This window comes from Microchirus variegatus (assembly GCF_963457635.1).
Source record: "Microchirus variegatus genome assembly, chromosome: 5".
NCBI classification, from domain to species: domain Eukaryota; kingdom Metazoa; phylum Chordata; class Actinopteri; order Pleuronectiformes; family Soleidae; genus Microchirus; species Microchirus variegatus.
The window spans coordinates 20,584,607-20,594,260 of NC_139806.1; positions in this window are offsets into that span (position 1 = coordinate 20,584,607).

Consider the following 9,654-nt stretch of genomic DNA (forward strand, 5'->3'; position numbering starts at 1 on the left):
CTACTTTTGGCTTATGTACAAACTGCAGGAGAGCTGGTGGACAGAGGAGGAAGAGTCGAAGCCATTTACAGTAAAATGAGACACATGGTTAATAATTAATGTTTCCATAATGGTACAATTAAAACAGCCATGTTTATCTTTTCGCATTTAGCTGTTAATTATCCCAAACATCTTACAATAAGTGCCACAGTGAAAGAGGCCTACATTCCTAGAGTCAAAACATTACAGAGTGACTAATTGGAAGGAGATGAAAGTTCAAAGCAACATGAAGAAATCACGGGATGTGACGCAAATTTGTTAAAAAAAAAATAGGAAATGACACAAATTTTCATGTAGCAAACAGACCAAAGATCCTTTCTTACTAAATATTACCAAAAACAAACTGACCTAATGTGATTCTGTCATTACTGTGGAATCCTGAAAGATGCCAGGAACATGTCAGAAATATGAAGGAGGTTTTGAATCACTTTAACCCCGTCTGGTGCTAATGTGTTCGTAGTAGAGTGAGAAGAAGCTGAGGATCGACGACAATAATGCATTCATATCTGCTACAAAACCACATTAATGGATTATCAATCATGGCGGATGATCGTGTTTTCACTAGCTGTCAGATTTAAAGCAGACATCTCAGGGATACGTATGTCTTCTTCTGGGTCTCACTATGATGTGAAGGTCATCTCAGTGTAAATCTCTCAGAGCAGGACCTGAGCTGACCCCCGGTTTTAGCCTTTGTTTGGCAGACGCCTTGGCCCCCTTTAATCTTGTGAAGAGATAAATCCTTTGATGGACCTGGCCTGCATCAGTTGAAAGTGCTGCCTGACCGTCCCCATATATCAACGTAATACGGCATGTTTGATGTTGGGGGCTGCTGCAGCACGCGGGTGGGCTCTTTCTCTGCGACCTATAACAGAGTCATCAATCCCAGGCCACAGCCGCAGACCCCATCACCTCTCCACGCCTCCTGGCCCCACCCTCCTCCTCTGACCACAGCCGGTCCTGCCCTCTTGACCACAGAGCACTAACACTCAACCAGGATAAGCATATCTGTCTGTGTCAGACACAAACAGGCAGATTCTGAGGTGGCCGGCTTCCGACATGCAGACACATATTCCTCCTTCAATATAGGCATGTTTTTTTTAAAGGAATTAAAGTTAAAGTTCAACATTAAAGGCCCTTTTTTTATGTAATTTTTCGTTCATTTTAATTTTTCGTCTATTTCATTATCCTTTTTATTCACTTTCTACAGAGATTATTTGACAAGTGAAAAGAAAGGAAAACAAAGGATCTCATTGCATTTCTGTATAAGACAAACATCATTATGTCCTTGTCTTTGAACTGTGTCGTGTTTTTGGAATTTCATTTTAGTTTTCATTTTCCATGAAAATTAAACAAACAACAAGACATAGGAAGGCAATAATGAAACGAAAAGTTAGCAGTTAAGTACAATATCTTCGCATTTCATTCAACTACTGTCAGATACTGCACGTGCTTCAACACGTCTATGGGTTAGGGTTAGGGCTAACCCTAACCCATAGACATAATGCAATACCTAGCCCTTACCCTGACCTTAACAATCACAACTAAGTGCCTAACCCTACTAACCATAACCTAAACCCAATTCTAACCCTAACACATAAAACCAGGTCTTTACAAAAATGACCCCACAAGGTCAAAGTGTCCTCACACAGATAGGTTTTTACACACACGTATATGTACAACCACAACCACATCATTGAAATACAGCACATAAGTGTTAAGTGAGCTGTAAAGATGTTTCTAGGTGAATTTTGTTTGCTCACACATAGTTAACTCACTGTTGGCTCCAGCTACATATTTAGATATTAAAGGACAGATATTAGAGTGGTATCAATCTTCTCATTATGCCTGGGCAACATTTCCCAAAATATTAACCAACGCCTTTCACTGCAGCGCAGAGAATTTCCTCATCATTTTCCTCAGAGGTTTGCTGAACTGATGACTCATCAATTCTCCTTGAAAAAGTGAAAACACTCTCCTTTTTCCCCCCTCTTCTCCGGATCTCGAAAAACAAATTTCCCATGATTCTTCTCACCGGTGAAAGTGAATGGCGCTCGCCGCCGTGTACATCACCATCCTATCTAAGTGTCATCCAAAAGCCGGCGCTTAAAATGAGGTGAACTTCAGGGAGCTCTTTAGATTCCTCTGATAAGACGCTGGTCCCATTAAAGACGAGGCGTCCCTGTGTGAGAGCTCAGCGGAGGCCTCACACACTCTGTCTTATCTTAATCCTTCATCAACACACACCTAATCTGACCACAGCTGCTAATGTTGATAGATTTGATTCTCAACTGGGAAACAGAGGAGAATTCATTGTCCAAAATCATAGGATAACGTTTCCATTTTCATTATCTCATGGCAGATAACATCAAGTCTGGTGTCCCTGCTACATGGGAAGAAATGTCTACTGTACAGTTTGTGAGTTTGGTGATGTTTTCTAGCTTGTAGCAGGTGCAAAGGCGAGGTCTGCGTATGTGTGTGTGTGTGTGTGTGTGTGTGTGTGTGAGAGAGAGAGAGAGTGTGTGACATAATGAGTGTGTCTCAGAAAGACCAGCTAAGGCAGGCAGTGACATTAGCACCCCTGAAATAGCTGTAGAGGCATTTTAATTGCTGTACCCTGCAATGTCTCAAAACACTATTAAAAAAAGAGTGCAACTTTTCCCAGGCAAAGGAATACTGAAAATAAAACGTGTGTCATCGTCAGGGACTTTCTTAGCCAGTGCTAAATTCCATGACTTTAACAGAACAATAAATACCTGTATGACTAAATTTTATGTCCCTATTGTTGTCTCTGATCTTTGCTCTCTTCCTTCCACATTATATCCCCTCACCTTAATGCCATCTCTCAAACTTTTCCTTTCATTATTAAGGCCACAGCTAGTGCACTGCGTTCTACAGCAATATCCACTGAGATTCCAAAATATGGCTGCGAAGGGTAATTTATGAAGCCCGCTGGCATGTTTGTCTTTAATCATTGCGAGCGTAATAGCAGAGTCATGCGCACGAAGCCTCACAATGAGGTGCTGAAGTACTTCATGAGTAGGAAACCTCACACAAACACAGGAAGCTCAGTGTTTCTCACCAAGGGCAGGAGTCTTTGCTGAGACTGATGGGACGCTCAGATTAACTGGGGCCAAAGAACCTGCAGTTCCTACACTTTATTGTTGCTCGAGCTGTCAAGAGCAAGGCATCAGAGCACAGATGTGCCGTGTATTACCCAACACTAAATGTTAAATGTACCTATATATATATCGTATGCAGCACTCTGGTTTTGAATGATGGGACAATAAGGACTTATTTAGGGGCACAAATGAATTCAATTCACAGGAAATGAAGCAAAAAATAAATACCTGAAGACGAATCCTCACTAATGGGGGTGTTATTGCCACATCCTAAAAGGATACTGCCTCCATTGTATATAATGGTTACACTTTTTCACAAATAAAACCCAGTAATGGGAGTTTCAAGGCACTTTTCCACAAAGCACTGAATTTATGATGTACATCCACCCAGGGGCTTTATAAACATCAGTTATATGTGCTCTTTTGTAGAATACAGACTCCAGGAAATGTGCAGCGGAGCACAGGAGATTTGAGGTCCAACAGGGATCTCTAGTGGTAAATCATTGTAATGGTGCTGGAAGTCTTCACAAAGCACAGGAATCCATTTATTTTAGACACATGATGCTGTGGACAGGACATTTCTCACACAATGTTTTTAGTTTATATAGTATTTAAAAATACAATCAATTATACTGTGGTCAAATGTTAGAGTATTTTAGTGGATAAATGAAGAGACTCTGGTGATTGTGTCAATCATTGATAAGGTTAAGTTTCAGTGTCACATCTGACACGATTGTTTAAAGTTAAAATAATAAATCAGATGAAATGGTATATTTGCCTATTCAAACTCTAGTGTAGTTTTGCCAATGAGGGTCTAATAGTTTTCAAACTCTGATACAAAGACTTCTGTCAGTTTATCAGGCTGGATGTGAGAGATGAAGGGGAATATCTTACTTAATAACTTTATCAGCTACTGAGCTGTCACACTGAAGTCCATTTTTGATTGGTTTCTCTGGTCAAATATGTGATAATCACACCTGGTCACAGCTGTGTAACACACGGCTGAGCAAAAGCTATCAACTGTTTGATTTTTAATGTGTCACTTAATTACAAATCAGTTGATTTAAAGGTCTAGTGTCTAACATTGAGCAGGGTTTATTAGCAAAAATGTAATATACCTCTCATAAATATGTGGAGCTTTAATGGAGGCCCTCATTTTGTGTTTTATTTATGTTTCTACAGTAGCAGCGTGTGGTTCACATTTAGAAGCTTATTATGCAAAGAAAGAAGAACAACATCATCTCTGGTATGTGAAGGCCACCGTAGTTCCCCGATGACCTTGGCAAAGGGAGGCGTGAGTGGAGGAGACCTCTGTTTACTACAATCTGCCGTCTCACCATTAGATGTCACTAATTCTTGACATCCATGAATCTTTAAAGGAAAAAGAAGAGCGTGAATCCCATTTCTGGGGAATGGCAGGAAACACTGTGCCTGTATTACCACAAGAGCAAAACAGATAACTGCTAAACTAATTCCCTTAAAGTCCAAATTGTTTCGAGGAATTGCAGCTTATAATATCCGGGTCATTCTGCACTAACAACAGATCCTATGGAGCCTCGTAAGCCTGTGTGTACTTTTAGATGCAATATTGAACTTTACTTAGCTTTATAATCCCAAATAAAGGTGTGTTTGATAAAATTTACATTGCTACTGATACAAAAACAACCCCTGGTCCCTCATTTTCTGCTGAGGACACTGTAATTTATAGGAACTTGGAAACAACGGGATACATAAAAGGGGTCAACATGAGGTCAACTGAGGCCCAGGAGCTATTTTTGTTCCCACAAGTCCTTGTAAAACTTTAATCCTGCCGTGGCAGGGAGTGTTTAACATCACTTTATTATTTGGGTTCAAAAGGGTAGAATGGGGCAAACACACGCCCTTTATGTCTGGCCTGTGTGTGTGTGTGCGTGCGTGTGCGTGTGCGTGTGTAAATGTCTAAGTGAGAGATTGTGTGTTTGTTTTTGTGAAAAACTAGAATATTTTTATGATAAAACACCTACAATATCAGGACATTCAGAAGACATATTTGAGGACTGAGGGTCCTCATGTTTCTAGACCCCTCCCCCACAGTTTATCAGACCAAAAATCTCCCAAGTGGTGAAATATCACAATTTGTACACATTGAGAGTGTACAATTATCAATTTTGCCCACCTTCGATTTAGCCAACTAGAGGCCAGTTTTGGAACTATACATGCTTTTAACAAAGTGACTGTCACTTTGTGACACACATATTTGGAGCAGAATTAATGAACTCATCAAATACATATATCGTCATCAGGGGTTGTAATGAGTTTAAAAATACTCTCTCTACCATTCTAGTGTCTTATCAGAGGAATCTAAAGAGCTCCTGAAGTTCACCTCATTTTAAGCGCCGGCTTTTGGGTGATATAGGATGGTGATGTACATGCAGCATTAACTTTTACCAGTGTGGTAATCATGGGAATTAAAACAGTAATTTAAATGTTTTTTTCCATGTTTGTGGCGGGAGTAGGATCATGTGATCTATGAATGTGAGTGACAGTTATGTGAGTGACGTGGAGCAGGGGAGGCTGAGTACATTGTGTCCTATAAATGGCTAAAAAAAATAAAAAATAATTACCATTGCCACAGTGAGCCAAAATGTTTCTTGAATATTTGTTTTTTTGCCAGCAGTTTTCAACAAGTCCTCTAACTGAAATGTACACATGGGTTGTTTGGTCAAACCCTGAATATAAGCTATATTGGTGCCCTCTAGTGGTCGTACAAATACCACTTAACTGCTACAACGTGTCACTGAGATTAAGATTAGAAAACAGACAGGCAGTAAAAATAAAAAATTAAAATTAGCACGTGTAAAAGTCTAACATGGGAGTCAAACCCATGTGGACCACATCAGAATTTATCTATAAATAACTGAGCCTGAAATGAGCTTCGCCTGTTTCAAAGACCAGCAATCACCACTGGTTCTGCATCTGTTTTCTTTGGTGCCACAGGTCTGTTTGTATCCTTCATCATGGATACGACCTCCACTCTCTCCTGTTGAGAGAAGACAACAGAGGTGAAGAGTCAGAGTCACTCAGTGTGTTTACATTCATGTTAAAAGTCAGATTTTAGTCAGACTACGACAACAATTCATTCAGTCATGTAAACACATTAGTCCGACCAAATGGAGCTAGTGTAATGCTGTGTCCATACCGAACGTGATTTTGTTTCTCACCAATCGCGTCTATCACGCCACGAGATCATTTTGTACATTTTGTGACGTGAGTGACAGAATGGACACAAGTGGCTGTATTTAAAACAGAAGTAATGTAGCTTTTATTTTCATCATCAACCAAAGCATTGTTGCACTCTCTGTTGTGGAAACGCCTGGACGCTGGAAAGTATGTGACATCATCCGGAGAATCTCAACACTGATTTTTCGTCCGGTGTGAACACAGCATCAGTCGGACTTACAAACATGGATAATGTGATTTATAGTCTGATTACTCCTGAACATGTATATGCTTAGTTGGAATGGAGCCGAACTTGGCGCTCTGTGTGTGCACCAAATTTGATGTAAAGTTCAAAAGGAAACTGATTCAATACGCATCTTATAGAGAAAAACAGCACCACCTATGCACATACCCCATTTCTCCAAGTTAGCCTAGTTCCCTGGTGTCCTAATGAACATGTCTCTGACATGTTTTGGTCAAAATACCTTAAGGATGAAGCACCACAGCAGTTCAATCACCTTGCCAAAACAGCCCTGTTCAGAACGGTCGGTTTTGAGTGCCTGTCTCTTTAAATGCAAATGAGACACGGGAAACTACATCAGCGTCACTGAGGCTCCGGCAGCTAACAGCAGTTAGCATTTGGAAAAGTGATCATTTGCCGACTCTAGCAGGCACATTGCCTTCATATATAAAATGTAACCACTGGACAGATAAATCCTCTGAGGCTGGAAGTTTGTGTAGAACTCTGTGCTGCACTGTGGAGCCAAGAATAGAACACTTTGCGGACTTCCGCTCTTCCGGACACTATTGCCCTCGCCTGCACTCTGGCGTTTTTAGGCACAAAGCGGAGCTCCACGAGACAACAATTCCAGGAATGTGTCATTGTGACGTAGCAATGAGCCCGCAAGTCAACATTGCGTGTTTTATCGCCAGTACTTAGACTGAGGAGGACCACAAAAAAATTTGTGAGTCATCTTTTTTCATACTTTGCCTACTCATAGGGCCTCCAGAGGCCCAAATATAAGTATTAAAATGATTAAAGCGTTGATTTTGCATAATATGTCTCCTTTAAGATGTAAAGTTACCTCGACTGTTTGAAAGTTGCTTACAAATAAAATGTATAATTAATATTATTGTTGCAGCTTTAACAGCCTCCGCAAAATTCCTGGAAGATTTGCTCAAGATTTTGAAAGTGTTTCTATGTGAATTTGTGTCATTCTGTAGAGCATTGATGAGATCAGACACTGATGTTGGATGAGAATGTCTGACTCATAATCTCTGTTCCAGTTCATCCCAAAGGTGCTGGGTGGGGTTAAAGGTCAGGGCACTGTGCAGGCCAGTCAACTTCTTCCACACCAAACTCAAAGTCAAACCATGTCTTTAAGATGATTGAGATAAGAGGCCCAGAGCCAAAAGCCTGATTTGGGCTCTCGACTGGTCATTTCTTTATATTCTTCATAGTTTTGGCCAGTTTTCTAACCAAACAATACAAGTTAATTTAAAACCCATTCAAGAAGATGTGGCTTATTTGTAGTGGTGCTTTTTTTTTTTTTTTTACAGCGTATGATCAGGGCCGTTTGAAGGAATTTGGGGGCCCCAAGCAAAATGGACATGTAGCCACCACAGACACGCAAAGCCTACAGGAACCACTGCATATCCATACAGTTTTCACCCACACTTTATATAAATACAAAATACTGCTGTTGCATATACTGTGCATAGGATTTTAACATTTGCAAAAAAAAAAACATACCACCATACCATAAAATACAATATACATTAAAAAAAGTGCTAACTACATCCAACATACTTAAACACACACACACGCACACACACACACACACACACACACACACACACACACACACACATTAACATTTTTCAGTTATCACAAAGTGAGAAAATAAAACACTGCCATCTTATGCAGAAAAATTATGCATTGTTCACAAACAACCTATAAAGAGTGCAGGTTGTGTAGTAGGACTGTCAACGAATATTCTATATTCGAATATATATATTCGAAGAGAGAGCGAGAGGTCTGCTGTCTTGGCCATTAGTTAATTGACTTATTCTTCTGAAAGTCTCGTCTGATCTAGCTGCCCACATCACATTCAAATCAGTGATGCTAGCCTACAAAATGCTTCATGGGTCTGCTCCCTCCTACTTAAATTCTCTCCTAAAGGCTTATCCCTCAACAACTCCATTCGTCCAAGGATTGTCCAGAATCCAGACTCTTTTCATGTATCGTTCCACGCTGGTGGAATTATATACCAAGCGCTACCAGAACAGGGGCATCACTGTCTATCTTCAAGAAGCGCTTGAAAACCAAGCTCTTCTATGGAGTTCTTCTATGTAGCTTGATCCTCTCTTGTAAATCGCTTTGGATAAAAGTGTTTACTAAATGCTTAAATATAAATGAATGTAAATGTAAGGCTTTATGCATCTATAGAACAACTATTATTGGATGAGATACATGTTGTAGGACTGTGCTGTTGGGACATGGGAGGTGCAAACTGCAGTTATATGCCTTTGACTAAAGGTCAATCATAAAATAAAAAAACAACCACATATTTTTAGTGATCTACACCAGGGGTTCTCAAAGTTTTGATACCTGAGGGCCAATTTAGGAATCCAACATTGGACTGAGGGCCACCAAAGGAAAAAAAACAGAAATAAATCCCATTTGTAATCATTTTAATGACCAGATTTCAGTTCTACAGTTTAGCCTTAAAGGGATACTTCACCGATTTGAATGTGGCTTTGTATTGCTAGAATGGCAGTAGTATTTTTTAGAAAATGTGCTTCCCTCCCTCAGTTTTTCACTGAGTTGTAAAAAAATCTTTCCATTTCAAAATTTGCCCTACTGTGATGCAGAACGCGTCATTTGACTCACAGTAAGGCACATTTGGATGAGGAAAAACTGATTTTTTTTCAACTCAGGGAAAAACTGAGGGAGGGAAGCACATTTTCTAAAAATACTACTGCTATTCTAGCATTTACAAAGCCACATTCAAATCGGTGAAGTATCCCTTTAAGTAATTTTAGCATTAATATAATAACGGTTTATAATTTACTGGGTAATTACCCAGTATTTTGGCCCTTGTTCTTACCTTCTAATGACAGGTTAATACCAAGTAACACATTTCTGTTACCATATATTTACTGGGTAAATAGCTAGTAATTGAGGGCTGTAGCTACCTGTTTATTACCAACTTATAACCCAATAATACACTAAAATTACAATATAGAAACCAGGTAAATACCCAGTATTTTTGTTTACACTTATTGGTCTGCATCC